We start from the raw sequence: 8,905 nt of genomic DNA on the forward strand, positions 1-8,905 counted from the left end.
CAGGGTCATGGGGAAGGAATGTCAAAGCCAAGTTATTAAGTTTAAGCAGAAAATATGGCCTGAAAGTTTAGCTTCGAAAGAATTAAGGATGTCCCGGGAAATGAGTGAAATATTTTCTCCCCAAGTGGCGGGGGTGGTGGAGGGGGGGGGGGAGTCTGCAGGTTGAGATCCAGCCATCTGGGGCTTATTAGGTGTGTTTTAGGTGACAGGTGGCTTTAGGAAATGGAGCTCTGGTAGAGCTTTTAAAATATTTTCCCGGGGAGGGTAAATAATTTGATGCTTCTCTGACTTCCCTTCCGAAGGCCGTCTGCCACACAAAAAACACGTCTTAGGCCGCATGGGAGTTGTTTCCCGTTCAGACGAAGACAGACATCCTCAACTCTGACACTGGCCACCTCGGTCTCTCTTCCAGCCTTCCGAAAGCTGTCCCGTGCACAGCTGCTCTGGGTCCGTGGCCGAACCCTATTGTTCTGTTCCCGAAACGAACATGGATCGGTTGTCTTTTTGTTTTGTTTTGTTTTTCTTTTCATACTTTGATTTTCATGAGCCTGAAAACTTTTATTGCCCGACTGGTTCCTATGGGGCGGCCACAGATGTCCAGCCAGAAAAAATAACCTCAGATTTTGGCAGCGACAAAGGAACACGATGAGCAATCATTTCAACTTTTACAAATAAAAGAAACGCCTTTCCTGAGCTTTGCCAAGTCCGGGGTCACTTTGCTGAGATCAAAGATGGCGAATGATTTCTGCAGACATATTTTCCCCTTGCCTTTATTTTTATTTTTATTTTTTAAAAACCAGTTTTGTTGTTAGCTTTATATTTTGGCTTGTCCTTGCATTTTGTCCAGAACTATTTTCGTGTGCTGTTAGGAGCCACCGAGAAGTCCCACTCTGCCCTGTGGAAAGCGTCTCAGAGGAGTCACCTCGCACCTCTAACACTGGACATGAACTTCTCCATATGTGTTCTGGAGCTGTAATTGTGGCATGATAAAAACTGGTACACTGGGCATGAGTGTTCAACTCAAAGCAATTTGGTTATTTTCACTTCAGCATGATTCTGTGAAAGATGGAATACATCAGCACACAGTCCAACAGCGTCTCACACACGCGTGACCCCGTGACCGCCGCCTGTTGGGTTCAGTGTCGAAAGCACTTCCAGCACCTTTAAGAACAGATAGCCAGGAGTTTTGTAAACTTAATTTTTAACTGACATTTTCTTTTAATTAAAAAAGTGACAATGCAGAAAAGGGTTTTAAAAATAAGCTTTTCCACATGATTGGTCAACCTTTTTTGTCTTTTTCTTTTTTTTTTTTTTTTTTTTTTGTATTATTTTACCCCATTTCTCCAGGCTGTTCTTGCTGGCAACACCAAGTCATTATTCTTCATTTGGGGAAAGATGAAGAGAGAGAGAGAGAGAGAGAGAGAGATGGGGAAAATAGATATCTATCTATATATCTACATCTACCTATCTATCTATATACATATACATATACACACATACACACACACACAGAGACACACATACATGTATACATATATATAATGTTAGCTAATAGTCTGACTCACAATTCTCCTGTCTCCCAGCCACCCCGGGATTGAATCAAGCCACCCAGGCATCTACCCAGGGACACAAGGGAGAGAGAGCCGCCTCAACACCATGCTCTCTGTTCCCAGGCAGTCCCCTGAACTACATACAGCCCCAGCCCCTGAACTCCCATGTTCTCCACCGACTTGTTACAGGACCGCTAATTAACATTGGCCTCAAAACCTGTGCGCTCCGATGGCTGTTTCTCCATTTCAGCCAGGCATGCGCCCAACTAGAAACAAAGGCTGAAGTACGTGAAGGGCAGAAAAGCCACTGCCCTCTCCCAGGGCACCTGAATAGAGGAGAAATCCTGTCCGAGAACGTGAGAAGGCGGCAAGATAAGCTCTCTCTCTCCTTGTGCGTCTCGAATGAGATCATTCTTCGGTGTCCTGGACTCACACCAGATAACCGACTGCCCTTAACACATATCCCCTGCGTCGGTCTGTTTGTTTCTGTTTTGTTTGTTTTGTGTGTTTTTTTGTTTTTTCTCTCTGCGTATTTCCAACGCAACCTGAATTTACAAGTCTTTAAGTTAGGGTCTGGACAATTGATATGGATCCCATTATTTTTTATTCCGGTGAACGAATCCCCTCGTGTTTTGTTAGATCAGCGTGGCTGTCTGTCATACCTCTATAGAAGGGGGTCACAACCGAGTGGATTTGGTGTCACGTTTCTGCGTAGGAGATGTCTGAACATTTTTATTCATTGAGACGCCTGAGGACAGGTTTTCCTCATTTGAATGTTCCGTAATTTGAATGCAGTTCTGGACAGGAAGTACCGTATTTCCCATCTACAAGACACTTCCACGTACAAGAAGCACCTTAATTTGGGGGCCCAAATTTTGAAAAACAGACAACGAGCGTGAAAAAGCAGGAAATGCAAGTAAAAAGATCTACAACCACTGTATAAGACGCACCTAGTTTTTAGAACCCGATGTTTTCCAAAAAATTGTGCGTCTTATACATGGGGAAATACGGTAAGTACTTTAATAAACGTGGGTGAGAATCAGGGAGGCTTCAAAATGGTAAGGGCTCTTGGAGGTCACGTAAACCAGACCTTTTCAAATGCAAGTTGTAAAGCCAGTAGCCAGGGCCATCATCACAGCCGCCTGGCCCATGCAGGTTCGCATTTGATTCAGACAGACAGTAATGAAACAATGGAGCTAAGAACTGGTGGGTCATTAGCTTTAATCCTAGCTTGCACCCACAGGCAAGAAATACACACAGTGGGAAAACACTTCCCTTTCCATTCAGGGCTCCCAAAGCCACTGACTTATCTGAGTTTCCTAGAATCAAAGTTTTCTACCTCACCAGCCTTATTCACCTCTGTTTCCCATCTCCTTCTCTCTGCACAAACTCTGCACAAACCGGCTTCTCCTTCAGCATTCTGCCATCTTGGCTGCTTCTCCTCTCCTCCACGTGGCCTCTCTCTGCTCTCCTCCAGCATGGGCTCCTCTGCCCCATTTTATAGTGTAGAAATCAAAACCTTTAATCCAATATACAAACAAGGAAGTCTCTGATACAAAGTCACTTAGGGTGGGAAAGGCTTAGTCTTAAAACAAAGCCTTAGGCTATAACGACCCTGCCTGCTTACAGCCTGTCCCCCACACCCAATGCAAACTCTAAGCGAGCAAACCTATATATCATATTTACAAACTTATTTGACCAACACAAGTCCTTAGACGTGTTGCATCAGAATCACTGGGGACAGTTTGAAGACACAGATTCCTGGGCCACCAGAGAGCATAATTTAGCATAATTAGTTGGGCTCAGGAAACTCATTGGTTTTTTGTTTGTTTGTTTGTTTGTAACTGTCCAGGTCATTTCCATTTGCAGCCATGTTGCAGAGTTAATTAGATTCACCAGCAATGCAAAAATTGCTTTGATTTTCAGACAAGAAAACGCTTGAGTGTCTACAAATTAGGTTCTTTAAATTTTAGAAGTAGATGAGCCCTCAGAAATTATTGTATGAATTTCCCTTATTTTGTACCCAAAAGGGAAAGAAAGCTTTTTAATTTTTCAAAGTTATGGAGCTAATCAGCAACAAAACCAAGAACAGAAATTAGATCTCGTGACTAGAAATTCTAGGACCTCCTTCGTGGGCTTGTCCAATGGGTCCTATTCAAAACCAGCCCAAAGCCTGCAACATCTTTAGAACAAATAAGATCTTCTCGGGGATCAAAAACAGAGTCTCTTAAATAATGTCCTCATTCTCTACATGCATTGCACTGTGATGCTGGTGAATTGTGAATGATATACCCTGTTTACCCGAAAATAAGACCTAGTACAATTTTTTTTTTCAAGCTTAGAAATCTAAGGCCTCCCTTGAAAATAAGACCTAGCACATCTTTAGGAGCAAAAATTAATATAAGACACTGTCTTAGTTTCGGGAAAAACAGGGTAGATTATTGTATATGGAAATAGAGTCACAAAAAATTATTGATGTAATTTAGAGTTTAACTGGTTATGCTGATATTTGTGATGACATGACTACAGTACATTAATAAATGTTGATTTTTTTGTTGTTGTTCAACAATAAACGTGAATTCTTGTTCATGGAAAAAATAAGACTTCCCCTGAAAATAATACCTGGCGAGTCTTTAGGAGCAAAAATTAATATAAGACACTGTCTTACTTTCGGGGAAAGATGGTAGTCAGGAACTTAGGTCATCACTGAAGCGAGGGAACCATGAAACTTTGCATACTGGTCGGGGGTTTTACAAAATTCAGAAGCATCCCGGAACAAAACACGCGACATGCTTGAGGACAGAGTTAAATAAATGTTACACGATGCTCTTTACAATGACTTGACCACCAAAGGAAATCTGTGTATCCATATACATTTTTAAGAAATGAACAGCATCACTAAAGAAACACCTGTTGGAAATTAGACCGTTCAGGGAATTCCATCGCCACATAAAAAGAAGCCCAGTGAGACCTTTACCCTTCATGAAAAACTTGCCGACTCATCGTTTACGTCTTTCCCATTTATTTGCCTCTTTCTAATTTTTCTCCCCTTGCTTCCTGTCCCAGGGTGTGGCTACAGTAGCACTGATTAAGCAAAACACATGTGCACTGAGGTGACGTTGAGTATGTCCATTCTCCGTTAACGAACTCCACCTCTCAGAGTGATTTTAAGATGATGCTCATCTTTCGACGGAGCTGTTTGAAGGAGAACAAGGGAGTAGACAAGCCGCTCTCAGTCTCCCTTCAGAAAGGTGGGGAGATCCTCTGTGAAAGCGTAAGAGCTAGATGGAACAGTGATCACTCTGCCACAAGCCCTCCCAAGGGTGGTCTCGGTCTAAGAGCCACACAGCAGACAGCCCGTCTGATCGCCCCCTTCCGATATAGCCTTTGAGTTTCCACTGTCACCGTGCAAAGGGTGGCCTCCAGTGTGGGACCCCGGTCCTCATGGCTTTGCCCTCTGCTCTAGAATGGGTCAAGGCCTGTGGTTCCAACCTCCAATGCGATCAAGAGCTTGGCATGGACACTCTCTCTTCCTTAATAGAGAATTCATTACTGATTCTGGATCTAGATTTAAAAAATGCTGTTTCTAAAGGCAAGCATCTTTGGCCCTGGCCGGTTGGCTCAGCGGTAGAGCGTCGGCCTGGTGTGCGGGGGACCCGGGTTCGATTCCCGGCCAGGGCACATAGGAGAAGCGCCCATCTGCTTCTCCACCCCTCCCCCTCTCCTTCCTTTCTGTCTCTCTCTTCCCCTCCCGCAGCGAGGCTCCATTGGAGCAAAGATGGCCCGGGCGCTGGGGATGGCTCCTTGGCCTCTGCCCCAGGCGCTAGAGTGGCTCTGGTCGCAGCAGAGCGATGCCCCGGAGGGGCAGAGCATCGCCCCCTGGTGGGCGTGCCGGGTGGATCCCGGTTGGGCGCATGCGGGAGTCTGTCTGACTGTCTCTCCCCGTTTCCAGCTTCGGAAAAATACAAAAAAAAGTTACAGAGAATCTGACCAAAGGATGGATTTTCAGATAAACCTAAATACCTTCATGGAGAAGCAGCGAGGTAAGGACTGTGGAGACGCAGAAACGACCTGGTTGGTTGTGGCCGCATTACAAAGACACCAGGAAGTGTCTGTTCTGGCTGGGCGTAGAATTCCACGTCCGCCTCAGTTGCCCCTTTGCCCAGCGGCTCATAAAAGGAAGGGTAATCACAAGTCAGTCATTTCATTCCGGCCTGAACTTGTGTGTCTCCGAGAGACAGGTAGGGGGACAGGCTGACACGGGTGGCAGTTCGGAGATGGAGCCTTTTGACGGATGAATCACCCTTTATACGGCGACAATAGGAAACTGAGAGAGCCCTGGCTGGTTGGCTCAGCGGTAGAGCGTCGGCCTGGCGTGCAGAAGTCCTGGGTTCGATTCCTGGCCAGGGCACACAGGAGAGGCGCCCATTTGCTTCTCCACCCTCCCACCCCCCCTCCTTCCTCTCTGTCTCTCTCTTCCCCTCCCGCAGCCAAGGCTCCATTGGAGCAAAGATGGCCCAGGCGCTGGGGATGGCTCCTTGGCCTCTGCCCCAGGCGCTAGAGTGGCTCTGGTCACGGCAGAGTGACACCCCGTGGTGGGCAGAGCGTGGCCCCTGGTGGGCGTGCCGGGTAGATCCCAGTCGGGCGCATGCGGGAGTCTGTCTGACTGTCTCTCCCCATTTCCAGCTTCAGAAAAATACAAAAAAAAAAAAAAAAGAAAACTCAGAGACTGATGGAAAGGGCCCATCAGACTGGCTGTGTTTCTGTCTGGCTTTCAGACCGTGACCGCCCTGGTGAGGTCCTGACACCGGACGATCACAGTCCCATCTGGTTATTACACCTTCACAGGGAACGTGGCCACCTTGCCGTCCATCCTCCTCTGGCCCCAAGTCCGCACTTCGCCTTGGATGACTTCAGAGCCTGTGTAGATGACCGTCCAATACTCTGCCTTCCCCAGCCCATCACTGTCTCAACGTCACTGACCATGATGGGATGGCACCTGCAGTCACACCCCAGGACTGTCCATCGCTTTCGCTACTGCTGGACCTCCCTTCCGCCTTCGCCCATCCTGAATGCCCCCAAACCACACTGTGCCACAACTTTCGGGGTGCAAGCCTGTCCTCTGTCTGTACTGATGGCCCCTCGGAGAGGCCCGACGGGTGTTTACTCCATCTCTGTGTATCACTGGTGCACGGGCTGGGATACACGTTCAGAAACAGCATGTAGGGTGTATATGCCTAAGGGATGGCGACAGGGGAGGGGACAAGGGGCACTTCCTTTCCTAGCAAGCTGCGGCTTGTCCCATGACAGATACAGTTGTGACCCTCAGACCACGGCACTCTTTTGGGACCCCCCCCCCCCGAGAGACACCCGGGCGCCCACACTTAACAAAGGATGTAAAATCCTTGCGTGGTTCCAAAAGGCACCTGAATTGCTTTGGGGGTCATTATTATGAATATCAATTATCCCCAGAGCAGCAAAGAACAGATGCGGGAATTAATGGAGATTTCCGGAAGGCAGCGTGCTAGGTAAACAAAATCAAGGCTGCGTTATATCCGGAGAAGTACCCAAACGTGGAGCTAGGGGGACAGTTTGGAGCTGAGCTCCAAGTGCCGGAATCCGGGGGGGGGGGGGGGGGGGGGGGTGCTGTGAGTCAGAGGCGTCCCCCAGGAGTGCCAAACGCCACTCACAGAAATCAGGCAGGCTCAGCCTCTCAGCTGCTGCAGCGCATGAAGCCAACTCAACACCCACTACGCGGGGAACCAAATGCTCAATTAGCATTCCAGGACATACCCGGGGAGTTTCAAAGAGCTAGCACTGCCTATCATTACAAGGAGGGAAATCTTATCCTCGCCAGCCTCTGCCATTATCCGGAGCTGTGAAAAGCCTTCTGTGAGATGCTGGGAACCACTCGACCTCCCTGAGCGCAGGGTCTATTTCCAGCCTGGAGTCACCATACGCCTGCGCCTGGCGCTTTTGAAAGATTCCCGTTGCTTTTCAGTGAGATGTCATTGTGCCTCCCGTGGATAATTTTGCGTGGAACATGTGATTTGCTCGTTTCTATCTTTTTTTTTTTTTTAATTGAAAATGCGACTCTGCCGGGCTAGCCTGCCCCCGAACGGCGGTGGCTTCATCTGATGGATTTTGGCACGCCTGTTGTTGTCTTCAGCCACGAGGCAGGCACCGAGAATGTGACGCAGAGCACAGAAACACACCATTACGGTGAGCATGAGGCGCTGCCATGTTCCAAAAAAAGAGGACCCACCTGCAAATGGCTCGCTGACAGCGGACATTCGGCTACAGATATTCGGGGTTCAGGCGCTGCATCTGCAAAGCCAGTCATACTGCAGTAATAGTCAAACAAGAAATCTAGACACTAAAATAAATCAATTGAGCCTTGCAGGGTTATCAAAATTAAGTTTAAGAAGAGGGGAGAGGCCCTGGCCGGTTGGCTCAGTGGTAGAGCGTCGGCCTGTCGTGCAGAGGTCCCGGGTTCGATTCCCGGCCAGGGCACACAGGAGAAGCGCCCATCTGCTTCTCCACCCCTCCCCCTCCTTCCTCTCTGTCTCTCTCTTCCCCTCCCGCAGCAGAGGCTCCATTGGAGCAAAGATGGCCTGGGCGCTGGGGATGGCTCCATGGCCTCTGCCCCAGGCGCTAGAGTGGCTCTGGTCGCAACAGAGCGACGCCCCAGGAGGGGCAGAGCATCGCCCCCTGGTGGGCGTGCCGGGTGGATCCCGGTCGGGCGCATGCGGGAGTCTGACTGTCTCTCCCTGTTTCCAGCTTCAAAAAAAAAAAAAAAAGAAGGGGGGAGAAAAGGCTGTATCCACTGTGCGTGCGGAGGGGGGTAGTGTCGCTCCAGAAGTTTCCAAAAAGCAGCTAAGAACTACTTCACGCACCACCCAAGTGGCTCTTGTGAGTGGCATCCTTCACGTGGGTCTCATTTACTTTGCAAACAACACGCGGCTTGGGATTTGAGGGGCCATTCTGAAGTGCCATCGCCCCCTCTGTCTGGGCATGAGCACTGTCATTTTCTTCTGCAAGGCGTGCTGAGGTTTGATGGACAGGTCTCCGAGGACTGTCCTGGGTGTCAGCATCCGGGAAAATGAGTCCTGAAGTGCGTCGCACCCCCACGCACGTGTGGAATCCCAATCACCCAAGGCTCCTGGAGCCATCTGCCCTATGCCTTGCTGCTGATGACTAATATATTCATTTGCTTCTGGCTAAGAAAAAAAAAAATACTGAGCAACAGCAGCGCATATTGATAGAGTACTCCAGGGTCGGTAACTGGGCGGAGTGATACCTCGCTCCGTCCACACCAGGGGACCACGGGTCCAGTTTTCTTCCTTACTCTGCCA

At 48.6% G+C, this 8,905-nt stretch overlaps 1 non-coding gene across 1 annotated transcript; it reads left to right on the top strand.

Moving 5' to 3' along the window:
• Nucleotides 1-7,987: 7,987 nt before the first annotated feature.
• On the top strand, nt 7,988-8,063 carry TRNAD-GUC (transfer RNA aspartic acid (anticodon GUC)). Its single transcript has one exon. It is a non-coding gene; the product is annotated as a tRNA-Asp (tRNA).
• The last annotated feature ends 842 nt before the right edge of the window (nt 8,064-8,905 follow it).

This window comes from Saccopteryx leptura, chromosome 13 (assembly GCF_036850995.1).
Source record: "Saccopteryx leptura isolate mSacLep1 chromosome 13, mSacLep1_pri_phased_curated, whole genome shotgun sequence".
Lineage (NCBI taxonomy): Eukaryota > Metazoa > Chordata > Mammalia > Chiroptera > Emballonuridae > Saccopteryx > Saccopteryx leptura.